Genomic DNA, 20,098 nt, shown 5'->3' on the forward strand with positions numbered 1-20,098 from the left:
TCCAGACCCATATCCTATTATCTTTCATATAAAGGGTCTTCCCCATACACACCACACACACCCCCATACCACCACCACCACTACCACACACACACTTCTTTATACTCCTATACTCAATCAAATAAGTGGAACTTGGATTAGAAAAAAATGAAGCACTATTTTTTTTTTTTTTTTTTTTGAAGAAGATTAGCCCTGAGCTAACATCTGCTGCCAATCCTCCTCTTTTTGCTAAGGAAGACTGGCCCTGAGCTAACATCCGTGCCAATCTTCCTCTACTTTATATGTGGGACTCCTGCCACAGCATGGTGTGCCAAGCAGTGCCATGTCTGCACCCAGGATCCGAACCAGAGAACCCTGGGCCACCGAAGTGGAATGTGTGAACATAACCACTGTGCCTCCAGGCCGGCCCCAAAGCATTGCATTTGACTAAAGTTTCCTTCAATGTCTCTAGGGAGAAGGGAAACTAGTATAAATGAACAATTTAAAATATTATGAGAGCAATGTATGACACAATGGAATTGAATTTAGAATAGCAGCCTAGATTGTTCACAAAAGTCCACAGATTACTCTTTTAGGAAGACAACTGCAAAATTGCCTTATGTTGAACAAGACACTGATTTATACCTTCAATTTTTGAGAGAATTTACTATTTATCTCTCTATTTTTCAGGAAAATTTATGTCATAGAATCTCTAAAAGAGAAAACACACTATTCTAGAATTTTGCAGTTAATTTAAAAGAGAGAATATAGTAAATTCTTAATTAAAATTGTAGCATTTGGAAGTACAGGGGGTAAGACTATACTCCACTGGGGAAGGAAGGTCTTTCTGGCTTTGGAAAAGGAGAAATAATTGTCCTCCCAGATCTTTGTGAAGATGCATATTGACAGTAGCATGAGACGCTTTTAATAGACATTTTCACCTACTTGAACAACTGGCATTTTGTTTAAAAAATGTGATGGAATGTTGATCAGAGAAGTGCAGGCAAAAATAGGGGGCAGGAGGAATGATCTAATAAGACTTTCAAAAATAGATGGTGGGAAGAAAAGGACAAGCTTTTTCTTTATAAAGCAAGAAGACAAGCGTTAGAGCTTCTTAAGATGACCCAAGAGATTTCTATTAAATAACTTGAATGATATGCTTAAATATAGAAAAGAATGCTCTTTTCAGAAGGTTTACAATGTGAAATCCAAATGAAATAGAAGTGACCAGCCTAATGAGCACTAAATGAAAGATAAATGTATGAGTCTGGCAGTAGAGAAGCCAGGGGTTAATATACTAATAAAACAATTGATTTTGGCAGAGAGGAGCCAGCATCTGTTTGTCTGGAAGTAATTGTGGATGATGGCGTAAAAGGTTTTGTGTACAAGTTTGAAGTGATAGGAGCGGAATAAATCATATCTCCAAAATCAGAATCGTTTGGAGCAAGTAAGTGGCAAATTCTGAGTTTGAAAGTTAATGCTACCAGGTGGAGGTCAATAAATAGAGAGAGAATACAAATACGCAGTAAGTCAGAATCTGGATTTATTTATCCTTTTGTTCCCACTAAACTGTGCCTGGTATATAAGTAGATAATAAGCATCTTGCTGAATCCACTTGATAGTTACTGAGTGCTGACTATGTGCCAGATTCTGTGCTGGACTGAGGATTAAAAAGTTTACATTCTGGTATGGAGAGACATTTAAGATGAGCTAATACATTAAATGCAGTGAGAATGTGCAGTACCTGACTACTGTGATTGGTACATCTAGTAAGGGTATTAGCAAAATAATGATCTGAGCAGGTGGATGAGAGAAGCTTTTTATGGAGGAAAAAATTATTGATCGGTTTCCAGAAGGGGCAATAGGAGATCACCAGGTAGATAAGAGGTGTCAGGGCACACTAAGCAAAAAGAGCAGGCTGTGCAAAGGCACAGTGGCATGATGTAATTTCCTACATTTGGAGAATCACAAGTAATTCTATATTGCCAAAGAGAAGAATGCAAGAGCCAGAGAGTGGGCAGGGGAATAATTTTGGCATGAGATATGGCTGGAGAGTTAGGTTGGAGCCAGACCACGGAATTTCCTTGGTAGATGAAGTTTGTTGCTGAAGTTTAACGGACCTGGCTTGCCTTGCTGTACCTTGAAAGTTTCAATAAAATTTCTATGGTTTGTTACGTTCTTATGGGTCATTTTAAGAATTTGGAGCTGTCAGCTTGTCTAGAAAGTTGAATTCAGGTGGTAGAAAGAAAAGAGTGATGGACTCTGGGCTACAGAACCCTTAAAGGAGATCTTAGAAACACATAGACTCATCCTAAATAAAAGAGATGACAGTGAACCATGACTGATGCTGCAAGATAAAGGGAAATGATGTTAGGGCAATAATTATGTTGTGATATTATGCAATATAAATTTGTTTTCCCAAGTCACATGGGAACTTTATCTTTGGAAGAAAGCTCAAGGTAATTTTAGAAGGTTGTATCATGTTGCTTGGGACATTCATGTCCCTGGGAACCTCAGAATGTGACCTTATTTAGAAGTAGAGTCTTTGCGGATATATTTGGTTAAGATGAGGTCATACTGGATTAGGGCGGGCCTAATCAGAGAGAGACAGAGAGAAGAAGCCATGTGAGGATGGAGGCAAGATTGAAGCGAAAGCGAAGTAGCTACAAGCCAAGGAATGTCAAGGATTGTCGAGAGCCACCAAAAGCCAGGTGAAAGGTATGGGACCAATTTTTCCCTCAGTGCGTCTAGAAGGGACCAACCCTTACAATATATTTATTTCAGACTTCTAGCCTCCTGAGCTATGAGAGAATAAATTTCTGCTATTTTAAGCCGCTCAGTTTGCGGTAAGTTGTTACAGAAGTCCTAAAAAACTAATACAGTGATGCAATATTTTAATAAATTGATAAGCTTAATAATTGGTCACAGAGTAATCTAGTAGATTTGACATTCCATCAATTATGCATGGAATTTTATCACAAACTATAATTCAACTTCCAGATACTGATTTTGGGAGGTGGTGAAGCTTAGAAAAGGTTCTGTCGTGAGCCTATAGTGTTTAAGTTTTCTTGATGTCTATTTTTAAGTCTATCTCAATCTGATACGCTAAGCACAGATCCACTGACAAGAACTAAAAATGATGGATAAGATATTTAAAATATGATTGATGAGGCAGCAAGACAGTGAGGAATCCTTAGATTCCAGTGAAGTAAACATGGAGTTCCAGAAACTTAAACTAGTTCTGAAGTTGGCTTTCATCCTGGTGACATCTGCCAAACTTGGTAACCTTGACTTCCTGGTTTGATGGCTATGCAGGGTGCAAGGGGCAGGAAACAAATACAGAGCCCACCCAAGATGATGAGTCTAAAATAAGACCCTTCCCGCCCTCCACTCCCTGTATAAAACTGAGAATCCAAAACGACTATCACTACAGGGAAAGGATGAAAAGAGTTATTACCAGAAATGAACATCAAGAAAACTTATCTGTCACCATCTCAGTTTCGAGTGGAAGAAAAAAAAGAATCTCTCCTGAAATTTCTTAGCTATGGGCCTGTTTTCTTATGGCCAATTCACAGTCTAAGTTCATATTACTTGAGGCAGTTCAAAAAATTTCAGGCCAAAGTTTAATTTTAAAGTGACTCCAAATTGAGGCAAAGGAAAAGCTTCTCCAGATGAGTGCACCTTCAACCAGGTCTTGAAGATTTTGAACTGATAAGCTTCACAGGAATGTTAACTTATAGCAAAACAAACCGAAACACACACAAAACCAGTCAGTAGAGGCAGATCTGCATTTACTTCGGATATGGGAATTACCATTTGGGGAATATAATATTTATAGGTTTAACTTCTTTTGATAAATAAAAAGTAGGAATAACATGAGTAAAGTTTAGGAGGCCATAAAATGTGACCAAAAAATGCTTGAAAAGGAATCAAATAGACTTCTAGATATAAAAAAGTAATTGAAATTTAAACATTTAAGGAATAAAGATTAAATGATATACAACTGAAGAAAGAATTAATGAATGAAAAATATGAAAAACGACCCTAAAGCTGCACAAAGCAATAGGTAGAAAATGTAAAAGAGAAGAAGAGAGGTGTGGAGGGCAGAGTAAGAAGTTCTAACACACATCTAATTGGAAGTGCAAAATAAAATAACGGAATGGGTGAGAGGCAAAATTGGAAGCAATTATATCTGAGAATTTGAAAGATTTTAAATAACTTTAAATATAAAGAATTTAAAAATACAAAGAAAAAAAATTCCAAACAGGTTAAATAAAAAGAAATACATCTCTAAACATTTGATAGTGGAACTATGGAACACCAAAGAAAAAGAGATGATCTTACATGCAGTCAGAGAGAAAAGACAGATTACCTGCAAAGGAACAGTCAGTCCAACAGCAGGCTTCTCAACAGCAGGGAGGGAAGGGAGAAGCCAGGGAAATAATATCTTGAAAGAACTGAGAAAAAAGGGCAGCAAATCTAGAATTTTACATCCCATAAACCTACATTTCAGGGACAAATGTATAGTAAAGCCATTTTTAAGAAAAATTGAGGCATTTTATCATCAACAGAGCCCTACCAAAGGAATTATTTCAAATATAAGCAAAAAATCCCAGATGGAAGATGGGATCTTAAATGAAAGGTGACCTGATATAAAGAAAAATTTAAGATGTTTCTACGTCTAAACAAACACTATATATAAAACAACAATGATGTCTCATGGGCTTAAAACAAGACAATTAGAATTCATGGAAATATTAACGTATATTTTGGAAGGGATGTGACTGAAGTTAACATTGATTAACTTTAGATTTATCAACTATGCCTCATGAAATTTCTGGGACAACCACTAAAAGAGTAGAAAATCACTTACATAAATTCCACACTAGTTGGGGACAAAGGGAATGAGTCAAATGAATTTAACTAATAGAATAGAAATCTAAGAGGAGAAAAGGAAGTAGCAAAACCAGTGCAAATAGCATAAGATAAGGTGGTGGGAATAATTTTAAGATTATTACAAATCACAAAAAGTGAAAAAGAACTAAAATCTAATTAAAAGACAAAGATACTAAATGCAATATAGTATTCTGAAACAGGAAAAGGATATTAGTAGAAAAACTAGTGAAATGCAAATACAGGCTGTAAATTTAGTTAATAGTACTCTATTAACATTGATTTCTTAGTTCTGAGAAATGTACAATATTTATGTAACATGTTAACATGAAGGGAAGTAGGGTAAAGCATATATGGAAACTTATGTTGGCAACTTTTCTGTAAATCTAAAATTACTTCAAAAGTTTATTAAAAAGTCAAAGACAGTCCTAGTGGATGTTTAAAAAAAAATCTAGCTATCTCTGTTTATAAGAGACACAGCTAAAATTAAAAGACTCAGAATGGTTGAAAGTAAGAGAATGGAAAATTATGTCAAGCAAATTCCAAGAAAAATAAATATGGCGTTACCTTTATAACATCAAACAAAATAGACTTGAAAGGAAAAGCCTTACTAGAAATAAAGATGGTCACTTCATATTGATAAAATAATCAATTCTCAAGATTGATAAACAATTTAAAACTGTAAGTATGTAATAACATAGGCTTAAAATATATAAACCCAAAATTGACAGAACTGTAGGGGGAAAATGACACATCTACCATCATAGTGAGAAGTTTTAATATTTCTCTCAGTAATTGATAGCTCAAACAGACAAATTTATTGGAACAAACATAAAAAAATTTGGTCAATTCAATAACAAGCTGGATCTAATGATATGCTGTATATAGAACATTGTGTTCAGCAATTGGAGAATACGTATGAATATTTTAGAAATTTTGAAATATTTGGGGTTGCTCTAGTTGCCGATCAGTGATTTTCACCTTAATTGCATTATGGTTAAAAAAGAATTAATCCTTTGAAATTCAATGAGTTCCTTTATGGCTTAGCACAAAGTCAATTTTCATAATTGTTCTGTGTAAGCTCAAAAAGAATGTCTGTATAGGATATTTTACCCAGCTTTGAGAGAAATTTATACTTAGAAACATTTATATTAGAAACAAAGGATGAATGTTAGTGTGCTTACATCCATTTTAAGGGCTTAGATAAAGAATAGTAGAATACAAATTTAGACTTTTTTCCACACTAATGTCAGTGACCAGAGAGTCACCATAATTCTTTGGTGAAATATCGAAAGGGAAAATAATCTGAAAATACAATTGGTAATATGACCGCCTCCAAAAAATGTCCCCGTACACGATGCTTTAGACAGCACTGCTTATTCACTCAGGAGGCTGTGGGATCCTAAGAGGTGGGGTGGGGATGAATGTAGTCTAGAGGTTGGGGAAAAAACCTCTCTAGAGGAGTGGGATTTAGATGGAGCAAGCCAGGGTGAATGGGAGTAATCCTGGCAAAGAGAAACCCATACTACACCACTCTGAAGGAGACAATCCCCAGGCTGAGAGGTTCATTTCCCTCTTTCTGGCTTCAGGAAAGTTGGGGCACAGCTTCCAGTGAGCCTTGTACATGAGGGACCTGGGAGAGCTGTCCCGTACTAAACTCTCTTCCTCAGGAACAAGGCCCTTTTTGCCTTTCACTGCTGTGTTTGTCTCATTAATTCAATATTAGGGAGAAGAGGGTGAAAATGAATTGATCAATCAGGACTTTGTTTCTTAGCAGCTGATTATAATCATCCAGATACATGTGCCTGATTGAAATTGTTCATGATTGAAGACTAGATAGCTGAAGACTGCTAGTGCCATGGAAATTTAATCAAATGTTGGATGCAATGAAAAATGTACTAGACTGAGAGGCAGGGGATCTCAGTTCTTATCTCCAGTTCTTCGGTAACCAGTGGTGCAGTTTAGGGCATTTCTTGTCATTTTCGTGTCTCAGTTTACTCACCCAAAAATAAAGGGATGGATCGCATAATTTATTAGAGCACTGTGAGCTAACTAACATCTCCGTTTATCTTCACTAGAGGATAGCAAGACCTCTCCGTGCTTTGAGTATTTGGCAGTTGGGCAAGTGGATGCCAGCTGACATCATGATAATAGCAGTAAACGAGCTAACATTCATTGACTCTTCTGAGGGCCAGACACTTCACATGCCTCACCTCATTTACCACTTAACAACCCTAAGAGGTAGATGCCATTCTTGTCCTCATTTTAGTCAGGAACCCGAAGCAAAAGGACTTTAAGTCTCATTGCAGCAATGACACCAAGGTCACATGGCCCAAGATCATATGGCTCATAGGAGTGGAGCTAGAGGTGGACCAACCACACATGATGTTGAAACCGGAAACAGCCATTGATGATTAAGTAGCTAGTAACTAAAGTTCCTTTTTACTTTTTGCAATTACTGAGTATACCTTCTAGTTGTTCCCCCGCCCACTGTTAACTGCTGTTTCGGCAATGTGCTATACACTCCTGCTAGGTTCCTATAGATAACATCTCCCCTGGAGCCTCCGTCACCATGGTAATAAGTTTGAGCTGTTTTTCAGGAATTAGAACCCCTTGTCCACTTCAGGCCAGCTGAGACCACCAACCCATCAACTGGGCCCATGCAGATGTCCCATAAGTGACCCCTCGCTGTCAAGAGGCTAGAAACTCCACCCTCAGATCATGCTAACGCTGTTATTTTGTGAACATGCGTCCTGCGAAGAGGCTTGAAGTCTCACTATGCTTTCACAGATCATCTCTCTTCTCCTCCAAGCATCTATCTCTACATTTCAGACCACCTTGCCTCATTACCCATAAATATCCCTGAGTCCTCATTTTTGGGGAGGCAGATTTGAGACTCATTCTCCCATTTCCTCACTTGGCTGCCTTGTGATTAAACTCTCTCTGCTGCAATCTCATCATTTCAGTGTTTGGCTTTCTGGGCGATGGGCAAAAACAAACCTGGTTTGGTAACACTGACTGCATATGCCAACCACAAAGAGGGCTTTGCTGGGGAGGAAGGGGTGGTGGGGAGTGGGAGAGCCCATAACCAAGTAGGGTATTATCCATACAGAGTACAATGTGAATAGCGCACTCTGGGGCTGTCTAACATGACAGTCTGGTAAAGTAAGAGAGCCAGCATTCTCCCCACCCTCCAGAATATCCTTATCCTTTTTGTCTCATTGCTGGGATGAGACTCAACCTACTCTAAATTTTTTTGAGGCGGAACTAGGAGGTGGGAAGTGGAAATCAACATTCACAAGGAAATTTTTAATATACTTGATACAGAAGAGAAAGTATTCAAATTTAAAGTTATGTGTTCCAGAAAGGATTTTTGTATTAGTGCAAAAGACACACACAATCCCGACTGTTTCAGATACACAGGTAGAAAGAATCCCTGATCCTTTCTTCTTTTTTTGCATACAGGGTATCTGAAAGAAATGTACAAACTCTAAGCTCTGTTTGGCTTCTTTCCCCAAGAACACATTGGTGTCATTTGCAAGTGAACTCTTAAAAGACCACAGACCCCTCCCCCTCTGTGGTTTAGAGAGCTTGCTATGGGCATAGATCTTAGAAAGTCTAAATTAGCATACAAATGGCATTTCGTTGAAGGAGAAGTGATTGATAATAGAATGCCTGAAGTGTTGAGATGATTGTATCCTTGTGGAGAGGAGTATTTATGACTTGCTTGTGCACTAAAATAGGAAGAGCTCCTTACCTAGAATCTTTGAGGCCCATGGGAAATCAATGGCCTTTGCCCAGCTAATGCTGGTTCAATTGGAGTCAATTTTCTTAAGGTTCAGCTGATCATATTATCATGCCTACTACATCATGATCATATTGAAGCAACAGCCTTAGGCAGTTACCTTTGTAAGAGGAAAAAAAATATGATTTACATAATTAGACTTTCAGAAGAATAATGTCAGTCAAAAAAGAAGGATCAATTATGTCAGACTTCTTCATTCTTCATTCATTCATGTATTGTTTATTTATTCACTCATTGATAGTTCTACTAGTGTAACGACCAAAGGGGGTCTTCTACTCACTGCAGACAAGCCAACAGTCAGGAGGCAAGTCGGTAAGAGAGAAATGGTCTTTGTATTACAGCTTGCCAGCAAGGTGGAAGATGGTGAATTCAGGTCCTAAAGAATCATCTTAAAACTACAAACTTTTTAAGGAGTTTTATAGGGCAAATGGGCTGAAAAAGAGGTGTCTTAGGTTGTTGGCCATCTGGAGTTGTAGTCCTTGAGACTACAGAGCATCCCTTTCTCTCTTCACTGGTGACAGACAATAGCAGAGGTTTTTTCCTGAAGGTCGTTAGATCCCTGGGAAAGCTGAAAGAATAGAGTTATTGCCTTATCAGAATAGGGAGGTCTATGTATAAGACAAGGCTACAAAAATAGCAGAGCAAGCAGATGTGTACCTCTCTAAGCTACGTGCAAACTACAGCATTGTTAATAAGGAAAAGGGGGTGTCTTGTTATAGTCCCAATATAGTTCCCCTCTATAAGATGGCTTCCCTTGTGCTAACCTGTGTTAACCATTGGCTGTATTTATCTCAGCTATTTAGGCGGCACTAACACTACTAGAGGGTGGTGATTAAAAGTACTAGGTTTAGAATGAGATAGAGCTGGACTTAAATCCCAGCCTGCAATTTTCTGTGGGACTTTGAGCAAATTAATCTCTTGAGCCTCAGTCTCCTTATCTGCAAATGAGATCAATAATAGTACCTTCCTCATAGAGTCATTATGAGGATAAAATGAGATGATATATAGTAAAAACTCAATAAATGTAAGCTATTAATATTAAAATAATATCTTTACATGTCCCAGAGAAACAAGATCAGTGAATACTATAGAAGTTCAAAAATAAAATGAATATATTTTATTTTCATCAAGGCTCATTTCCTACTAGTTAAGATTCTGACTAGCTTAGGACTTTGAAGTTTAAAAATAAGGACAAATTTATAAATATATATATTTATTTTTATTTTATATATATACGTAATTTACTTTTCACCACTAACGAAGTATTTTCCATGCTTGCATAGAAGAATACTGAGTAATACACTTGCTTCTGTAGTAGAGGGAACGAATCCTTCTTAGTTGCTCTCCCTATTGATAATTCTTCTTGCAAACCTAAAACTTTCTTCATTTCTGACCTGGGCATGGTGTGTAAAGAGGTCAGGTGACAGCTTGTGTCCGACCTCATTTTATTTTTTATTCGTGCTGAAAAGATGTCCAAAAAGCGGCATCTTCCAAGGTTGTAGAGAGGTGGGAAGAGGGACTGGAGGAAACTCATTACATCAGATGAAGTTTCCCATGTTGGTTTCTATTTTGAGTGGTGATTTATCAGTTTGCATTGAATCCTGCCTTGAACTTAAACAGACCACTTGCACCAGTAAGAACAAGAAGAACCAGATGAGATTTATTGAGCTCTTGTGTTCTGTGCATGATACCAATATCTCTACAGGCATTTCCTTATTTAAATGTCATATTAGGGATACCAGGTAAGTACTATATTACCCTTATACACTGGGTGAGAAAACAGACTTCGTGAAGTTAATGATTTGTTTAATCACACCATACCACATTGTGACTGTGAGTAACAATCACAGAAATTGTTAAATTGCTCATTTACCTATTCAAATTGACTGAGTGCCTGAACATGTGAGGTGTTTTGTGGGATATTAAGATGTGAGGGGCGGGATCTTTGTCCCCTGGGAGCTTGTCTAATGGCAGGAGGTGAGGCACACACAGAGGACAGCATAAGCCCTGTAGGACAGACAGATGCTGTGAAAAGAAACATTGTTCTTTGGTATTCATCTCTCTGTCCATAATTGTAAGGCCCTAAACGAGCCATTGTCTCTCATACACACATGCCCACACATGCCTTTATAGGTGTCACTTCATCCACTTAGACTGTGTCTCTCCCTAGTCCTCCCCTACTTCCTCCTTTCACTGACTCCTACACGTGCTCTGAGACTCAGCTCAGAGGTTATGTCCTCTAGGTAATCATTCTTTCATCTGAGTTGGTGCTCCCCATCTGCATTCTCATTGCAGTGTAGGAAATTCTACTAAGTAAAAATGCTTGTGGTTCACCTAGTGTGACACAAGTACCAAAAGTATTTGGAAGTTAGAAAATCTGCTACATAGGTTTTTGAGTGACTTTGAGGTATAATCGAAAAAGCACGCAATTGGAAGAAAGGAGAGTTTTGTAATCTTGAACTAACCATTTAACTTCTTTGAACTTTATAAAATGGGCACAATAATGGTAACCTTATCTATAGCTATTTCATAAAACAGCTGTGATTTTTCAAATGAGACAATAAGTAAGTTTAACTTGCTTTTTTTTTTTGAGGAAGATTAGCCCTGAGCTAACATCTGTGCCCACCTTCCTCTATTTCATATGTGGGATGCCTGCCACAGCATGGCTCAGTAAGCGGTGCATATGTCTGAACCTGGGATTTGAAACAGTGCCTGGGCCACTGAAGTGGAGTGGGTGAACTTAACCACTCTGTCACCCATTCAGTGCCTTAACTTTTTTTTCTTAACTTTAAAGAGTTATCCACTATTAGCATGGCTATACTATTTCCGTATCTTGATTTAGGAAGGTCGAATCAGAATTACAAAGTAGGTATTAGCCCCAAATGAACAAACAGAACACTCTACCCAACTCCTCTCTACCTATTTGGTCTTGCCAATTATTTCACAATAGCTCTGTGCAGTCTTGTTTCAAATATCTCAGATGATAATTTCTCAATCACTTGTGTGTAGGTCATCTGATAAGGATCTTAACTTTTGGACACCACTTTTGTTCATATTTTTGTTTTATTAATAAATCCAATGAAGTTGACAATGCCCTCCCCTTTTTCTTTTATATGTTTGTGAAAAAGAGTACACAGGAGATAGAAAATTTTGGAACCACAGGATGATGTTCCAAAATAAATCACCACCTCTTGGCTCTCTTGGCATATTCAGGCTGATTCAGGGACCTGCGTAAACAGATACACATGGGGAAACATTGCCTGTTCTCTGTCACTTAACAACACTGTTACTGACTCAGCTGGCACCCAACTCTTTTCTTGTTTGTCTGTTGAATCTGTTTGTTTTGTGGTAAGATTTCCTAAAGGGAATGAAATAGAAAATAGTGAAGTAAGATTCCTAAGGGACAGTTATATTAATTTCAATAATACTTTCACATTTCATATCATAGGTAAGTATTGATGGAGAAACAAAAGATTTTGTCTTTTTATATAAAAGCGCCATCTGCATGGTTCACCTGAGACGGATTGTTAAACCAGAGGTGCTCATTGAGTAAACTCTCAATTGGTGGAAGTGGCCACTCTAGTGACCGATATTTGAAAATTTGGAGATCTTTGGAGAATTCAGCCAATATTCTTTCCTTGGCTATCACTGTTTGGATAATAATGCATTACATGGATTTTAATATGTGTTTTGAAAATCTTGCCTTGGAAGATTTCAAGGGGTGAGTAAGTTTGCCTACAAAGTTCTGTGATTATCAAAGAGAAAGGCAGTCCTGCCACGCACACATCTAAAGTCAGTCTCACATTTTGTATAAGAGAACATGACCAAATTCTTTCATGGCACAGAATAGAAATGTACAAGAAAAAGATAAAAGTGTGGCTGCAGGAACCCTCTTTCTCCTGGGAAACTACAGTGGTTCTCTCACATTTATAAGAAAACCTTAGGATAACATACGCAGGATGGAATTGATATCAATTCTTATGGTCTAACAAAGGGAGGGGAGAAAAATCTCATAGGGCTCGAAAGAATTATCCTAGTAACTTATTGTGGAATTGAATTTGAGATAAGGTGGGTATGTCTTAGATCCCATGCACAGGTATTACTTTTTCTGCTGAACTACTAAAATAATCTTTTTATAAGTTAGTCTTGAAACAGAGTCCACAAAGAGCATTAGAGTTAAGCTTCTATGTATAAAGAAAGGACTGTGCGCAAAAGACACTGTAATGACTTTAAAGAAAAAACACAAAAATATTATTTTATCTTCCTTGTCCTTTGCCAGGCAAGGTCTATTTCTCAATCTTGTCTGCCTACACCCAGTTAAACTACTTGCATGAAGTGCTGATGAGATCCTGGAAGAAATAAACAGTGCAATTTTATATTTAGTGCTAAAAATTGTTAATTTTAAATTCTCTCCTAATCATATTAGACAATGACCTTGGGTAAATTGCTCACTCCATCTTGCATGTCATTTTTTGTAACACAACACAATGTTGAGCCAAGATGTCAAATGTGCACAACTTATACTCCTTGCCTGACAAGGTTTCCTTCTCTGCTGAGCCCACATGGAAACTCTTACTTCTCAACAAAATCAACTAGAATCGGCACAGGAGTCAAGATCTACTTGCTATTCCGGATATAGAGGGAAGAAAATTTGCTTTGAAGACGTACAGACTTGAGTTTGAATTTCTATAGTTTACCAGCTGTATAACCATAGGCAAGTTAACTAACTTCTTTAAGTATCAGTTTCTGATTTATAAAATGATAATTCTTGCTTTGCAGAATCATTGCAAGAATATGAGAAAATGTACATAAAATGTCACCAGTAGAAGTTACTCAAAAATAACAGCCATTATTATTCCTGTCTATGGATATAATTTAGTTTAACAACTATTCATTGGATTTTCACCCTGTACAAGACATGGGGCTAGGCACTGAACCTAGTAACGTTAAGATAAAACATGATCCCCTATCCACGACCTAGGAAAGAAAAAGTTTCATGAAAAACACTTTCTCTTATCACGTGATATGGTAAATTTTGTGTGTCAACTTGGCTAGCTACCCAAATCTTTGGCCAAATATTCTTCTGGATATTTCTGTGAAGGTGTTTTTTGAATGAGATTAATATTTAAATTGGCGACTGAGTAAAGCAGGTTATCCTCTATAATGTGGTAGGCCCCATCTAAAAGGTTGAAGCCCTTAAGGGCAAAATAACTTTCTTTTGCTAAGGAAGAGGAAAATTTGCCAGCAGAATGGGTTTGGACTTGAGCTGCAACTCCGACTTCTGGGTCTCCCAGCCAGTGGCCTACCCTGAGGATTTTGAACTTGTCGGCCTCTATAGTTGCGTGAGCCAATTTAAACTAAATCTGTCTCTCTCAGTATAGATACAGATATAGCTATAGATAGATAAAGACAGATATAGATTTGAATACATATATAGAGACATCTATATGTATATATTTTTTTTTTTGAGGAAGATTAGCCCTGAGCTAACTGCTGCCAATCCTCCTCTTTTCACTGAAGAAGACTGGCCCTGAGCTAACATCCATGCCCATCTTCCTCTACTTTATATGTGGGACACCTACCACAGCATGGCGTGCCAAGCAGTGCCATGTCCGCACCCAGGATCCCAACTGGTGAAACCCGGGCTGCTGAAGTGGAACATGTGAACTTAACCGCTGTGCCATTGGGCTGGCCCCATAGAGACATCTATAAATATACACACACACATGTGTACACCCTATTGGTTCTGTTTCTCTGTATGTCCCTAACACGTGTATTTTGATATTTCTTTTCTAATATCTATTAGAATTTTCTTAATTTTGAAAAAAATGCTGATTGAGATGCACTAAATTGGTTTCATGGCCCACTAATGGGTTGTGAAGGCAGTGTGAAAAACACTTTGAAAAATGATGCCCTTCTATTTAAATATTGTACTTAACATCCCCCCTCCTCCAAATTCTGTTGCATTCTCTTCTTAATGACATAAAATATACATCATTGATACACTACTTTTGGATAAAATCACTCTAGAAAAGTATTTTTTTTTGCAGCAATATGCAACTTATCCTCAGAAATTTTCATGTATTTTTTCCAATTGTAATAATTATCAAAGATAAAATGTTCAAGGATTTATTTGTCCCTTCTTAGTATGGACACAAAATATTTTAAAAAATCGCTCTTGCTTTATCAGTTGCTCACTCTGATTTCATAAAGATGCATTTCATATCAAACGGAATTTTCTTTTTTTTGGGTTATTTCTAAAAATGAAACTTTGGAACTTCTTCAACCTTCACAGGTACTTGTTTATAGAAATGTACATTTTCAAAAGTAAAATGAGTACTCCAATGGCCAAAGCTGGAACAATTTTAGCAATAAACTAAATAAAGTATATTGGACTATAATTTAAGGTACAAAGTAAATATCCATGAGTCCATACTGACATCAATAAATGATTGAATGAATACAGAAATGGAAGAGAAGAGATTACTCTTCCTTACAGAAGAATTCCAGATAAATTTATGTAGGTATCCCTCACCTCAAGAGGTGGAACTTAGCTCCTCTTCACCTTCCCTCATCCCCCTACTCCAGCCCTGTTGAGTGTGGGCTGTGCTTAATGACTTGTTTCCAAAGAGTAGAATATAGAGAGGGTTGGGTATTGGGATAACTTTATAGTAGAGAGAGCTGGCAAACACTACCTCATCCAGGTGATCAAGGTTCTTGTCATCAGTGCTAAGTCAAGTTGATAGCATGTTCTCTTGACATGATATGATGAGAATGGTACCTTACTTCTATGGTCTTCCTCCCCCAAACTCATGACTCCAGTATAAACACGAGAAAGACGTTGAACAAACCCAAACTGAGTTTCTGCAAAAACTTTGATCAGTGCTTCTCCAAATTGTCTGATCATCAATGACAAAGAAAGTCTGACAAACTGTCACAGACTAGAGGAGACTAGGAAGACACAGTGACTAAATCTAACGTGGTGCCCTGGATAAGATCCCATAACAAAAAAAGGACATTGAGGAAAAAAATTGATGAAATCTGAATAAACTGTTGATTTCAGTTAATAGTAATGTGCCAATGTTGGTTTCTTAGTTGTACCAACTGGACCTTGGTGATGTAGGACAGTAACAATAGGGGAAACTGGGCAAAAGTTATATAGAAATCCTTGTACTGACTTTGCAACTTTTCTGTAAATCTAAAACTATGCTAAAATAAAATATAGTTAAATGAGCCACAGAGAAATATACTTAATGGAAATAAAATAATGTAATTTGAAAGTGCTCAGAAAGTAATGGCCGACTATAACTCAATTGGTCTTGTTCTCCTTGTGCTTTGAGGTCTAGGGGAGCAATCCTTTGAGGTGCAAATTGCTCTTAAACACTGTGGATTATACCTTAAAGACAACTGCACATCAGATTTTACACAACAGAAATATTTTATTGAGTAAAGTTTCTTATTCCATTAATGACGTCAGTATTTTAACGAAACAGTTCAACCAAATCATTTCATTGATGATATTTTTTGGGATCTTCTTTGAGAGAAAAGAAAAATGAACAAGCAATGATGATGTGTTATTCCAAAAGAGTACCTGTGATTTTTTGACTGAAAATAACAGATGCTAATTTTCACCTTATTTTGTATTTCATTTGAATATTACTCACCTGTTTTAAATTTGTGCTGAATTCCTATTGCATTTTTCTAGGAGGATAAAAAGAAAGAATTAGCTGTGGGATAGGAGAATATTGGCACTTTCTTACCTAATACCTAGACTTTCTATTTATTGGCATCTGAAGAGCCATCCAGACGGTTTGATAGGGATTACCAAGTTTTATATCTTTGAATTAGCCACATTCAATATTAAATGTTCTTTCTTTCCTGAGGCATTGAATCTAGACACTTATAATAGCAAAATCTTTGTATACTTATTGCAGACATGAATTGCCTTAGATGTTTTTCCCTCAAAGTTTCTTTTTCAATATTCTTACCGACTGCATTAGTCCAAGTAAGCTAATTACTGTAAGGTAACATAACTCCAAGCTTCCATGGCTAAATATAATAATGGTTTATATCTCATTTAGATCACAGCCAGTGAAGATCACTAGAGGTGGTAGGTTTGCTCCATGTAGTCATTCAAAGACTTAGGCTTCTTCTACTTAGTGGTTCTGCCCACATTGTGCATTAGGCAAAAGCAACTCACGTGGCTTCACCTAATTATAGGGTGGTCTGGTAAATGTAGGATAGTTGGATGACCAGGAGAAAAAAAATGGGTTTCTTTTAGAAAAGAATTGCAATGCAGATGGCAGGCTTGGCCAGCCTTGTATTTGGGTTAGGAGACAAAGCCCTATCTTCAGCTGAGTGAGGTAAACACGAGGCCACATGGGGTTCTAGACTTATGGTACTAATATGAAAGGATTAGGTTACTGGGCTTGCTTCGGTCTCTTACTTTTTTCATAGGAAGCTGGAGGAGCCTATATAATTTTTCTAACCAATCATATCTTGAACACTACTCATTTCTCCAGTGAAAAATTAATTTTAGCATCCCTTATATTAATTAACATAGTTACTCTGGTATTTGATTAGATGATGTTAAAAGTTCTTGCAGTAGCTTCTTCTGGCATGTGGAATGTTTTTCAAATGCTGACTAACCAAGCCTGGAGTGTGGACTTCGGATTAGTTCACTTTAGATATTAACTAATCATTCCTTGGTGAGGATTAAAGTTAATTTAAAGGGACAAATCATATATATCACATAATTTATGCTAAAAATATCTGAAAGTACATTACAGACAATATAATGTGTTCTTAATGATTTTTATTATGTAATGTAGAACTTTTCATTTTTTGACATTTCTATAACTTCTGAGGCTTTCTAGTTATAATTGATAATGGTTCTCTTTAACTTCATGCTGCATCAGTGCCTTTGGTAGGTGAGATCCTGAGAGGTTAGAGAATGTACTGGGGTATGACACTGGAGAATAAGGACAGCTAAAGCCAATACGGATTATTATGGCATAAATCGAAAATCTGAGATTTTGTTGATGGAATTCACAAATACAGAATATTTTCAGTAAAAGAGCTAAGATGTGTCTATGCAAGGGGCTGAGAAGATTATGTCTTTTTGTTTCCTTCTCTTCAGCGATTGTCAAAGATTTCTTTACAAAGGGTTTTTGCACGCTTCAGGTGTTTAGCCTTTCCTTATGACTGGCCCCTTGCCTGAATTTAGGGTATGACTGCGACTGTCTTACATCTTTCTTCTGGTGAGTCAATCTGTTATGGATTGAGCTAGGAGTAGCATTCAAATCTTGCCTTTCCAGGCAAAGGGTCTGAACCTATATTTTTAGCTGAAATTTCCCAATACAACCTAGAAAGTCTATTTGTCCAGGCCTCCATTACACAGAGTCTAGTGGTGTGTTGGTAAATGTTTGACAACCAGCTTTCTGGGAAAAAAAAAATTTTAAAGCCTTGATTTGTAATCTTTCCAGACAGATTTCCATGGTGTAAGTATTTCCTCCAAGGCCTACTTCATGCTGCCAACATATTGTTGTGGAACATGGACTTGGGAAGACGTGCACATTCAACTCTCACAATTAGAGGCAGCTCCAGCACACCACCAAATAGTCCCTCCCTTCTGCAAATGGGCATTGAAGAGAGATTTGGATTAAAACTACCAAATTTTACCATTTACTCTCTATGAAGAGGGTAGCCATAATCAGTTATGAAGGTAGAGTTCTGCATAGGTCTAGGATAATGTGACATGATATCTGATTGGTGTGACTCATGCCCCAATCTGCACAGCTGTCTAACGTGGACTAGCATGGCAGTCCTGATGTGGAATAATGATGTTTGATCAAATACCCAAAGAATAAAAAGGAAAAACAAAGGAAGAGGCAGATTTTCTTTCTTCATGAAGTAATAGCATCTAAAATGAAGAAGAATGTGATTCAAATTTAGGTCTCATTGTTGCAAATTTTTTTGTTTGTTTTTTTCTTTTTAGTTTTCAATACATTTTATTAAGCTAGTGTATCTTGATATTGAAATCATACAAGGTCCCAATAGAAAAGGAAAATACAGCCAATCTCACTCATGAATATAGATGCAAAATTCTGAACAAAATATTAACAAATTGAATCCAGCTTTATAGTTTTTTAAAATGTAATGCATCTTGATCAAGGTGGGTATATCCCAGGAATGCAAATCTGGTTTAATTATAGAAAGTCTTATAATTCGCCAAACTTAAAAAAATAAAATAAAAGAGATAAAACCATCTGACAATGGATGAATGAAAATGGATGAAAAAAAGCATTCAAAAAATGTAATACCCTTTCATGACAAAAATTAACAGCAAATCAGAAAATGAAAGTTCACTTCCTTAAGCAGAGAAAGGGTGTCTACAAAAACCTACAGTACATATAACATAGAAAATAAAATATTGGAATCATAGTCTTTAAAATTAGAAAAAGAAACTCTCTATGGTAGTCCTAGTCAGCAAACTGTAAAAAGATTAATTAATTAATTAATATTTTTTAAGATTTTTATAGCAGTAACATTAGATTATAACATTACATAACTTTCAGATGTACATCATAGTATAATTTGAATTCTGTGTAGATTACATCATGTTCACCACCTAAAGACTAATTATAATCCATTACCACACACACGTGCCTAATCCCCCCTTTTGCCCTCCACTCTTCCCCCTTCCCCTCTGGTAACCATCAATCCAACCTCTGTTCCTGTGTGTTTGTTGTTGTTTTTATTTTCTCCTTATGAGTGAGATCATATGGTACTTGACTTTCTCCTCTGACTTATTTCACTTAGCATAATACCCTCAAGGTCTATCCATGTTGTCACAAATGGCTGGATTTCATCATTTCTTATGGCTGAGTAGTATTCCATTGTGTATATATACCACGTCTTCTTTATCCACTCATCCCTTGATGGGCACCTAGGTTGCTTCCAAGTCTTGGCTATTGTGGATAATGCCGCAATGAACATAGGGGTGCACGTATCTGTATGTCTTTGTGTTTTCAAGTTCTCTGGATAAATATCCAGCAGTGGAATAGCTGGATCATTGTTGCAAATCTTGATGGTAGTTCAATTTATATGGCAACTAAAATGATAATTAAGGTACATTGAAAATTATATTCTTGTATATAAATGCTCAACAAAAATAAATTTCTATGGATCAAGTCCAAATCTCAATCATTTGCTTGCAAAAATGGTCACCTCATTTGAGATATCATACAAATTATGTTCCAGCATTAGGAGCAAGCAGTCAAAGTAAGTCTGTCTTTAAGTCTGCCCACAACTTTATGACTCAATTTGCATGCTGGATAACACTTTCTTTAGAGCTTAACTTCCTAGAAAGAATTTTTAGATTTTGGGATGACCTTAAAATTTACATGCTGATTAAGAAAC

At 36.9% G+C, this 20,098-nt stretch overlaps 1 long non-coding RNA gene across 4 annotated transcripts in view; it reads left to right on the forward strand.

The window, feature by feature from the left end:
* The first annotated feature begins 2,562 nt into the window (after positions 1-2,562).
* The window catches only part of LOC139083837 (uncharacterized), a 189,447-nt gene continuing 171,911 nt past the window's right edge, over positions 2,563-20,098 (forward strand). For 2 of the 4 annotated variants that reach the window (XR_011540816.1, XR_011540815.1), the window contains exon 1: positions 2,580-2,697. This is a non-coding gene — a long non-coding RNA (uncharacterized lncRNA). Of the gene's footprint in view, positions 2,698-20,098 lie in introns of all 4 variants that reach the window. The other 2 variants (XR_011540812.1, XR_011540814.1) reach the window with 2 other exon arrangements.

The sequence above is a fragment of the Equus przewalskii genome, chromosome 6, assembly GCF_037783145.1.
Source record: "Equus przewalskii isolate Varuska chromosome 6, EquPr2, whole genome shotgun sequence".
In the NCBI taxonomy this organism is placed as follows: Eukaryota; Metazoa; Chordata; class Mammalia; order Perissodactyla; family Equidae; genus Equus; species Equus przewalskii.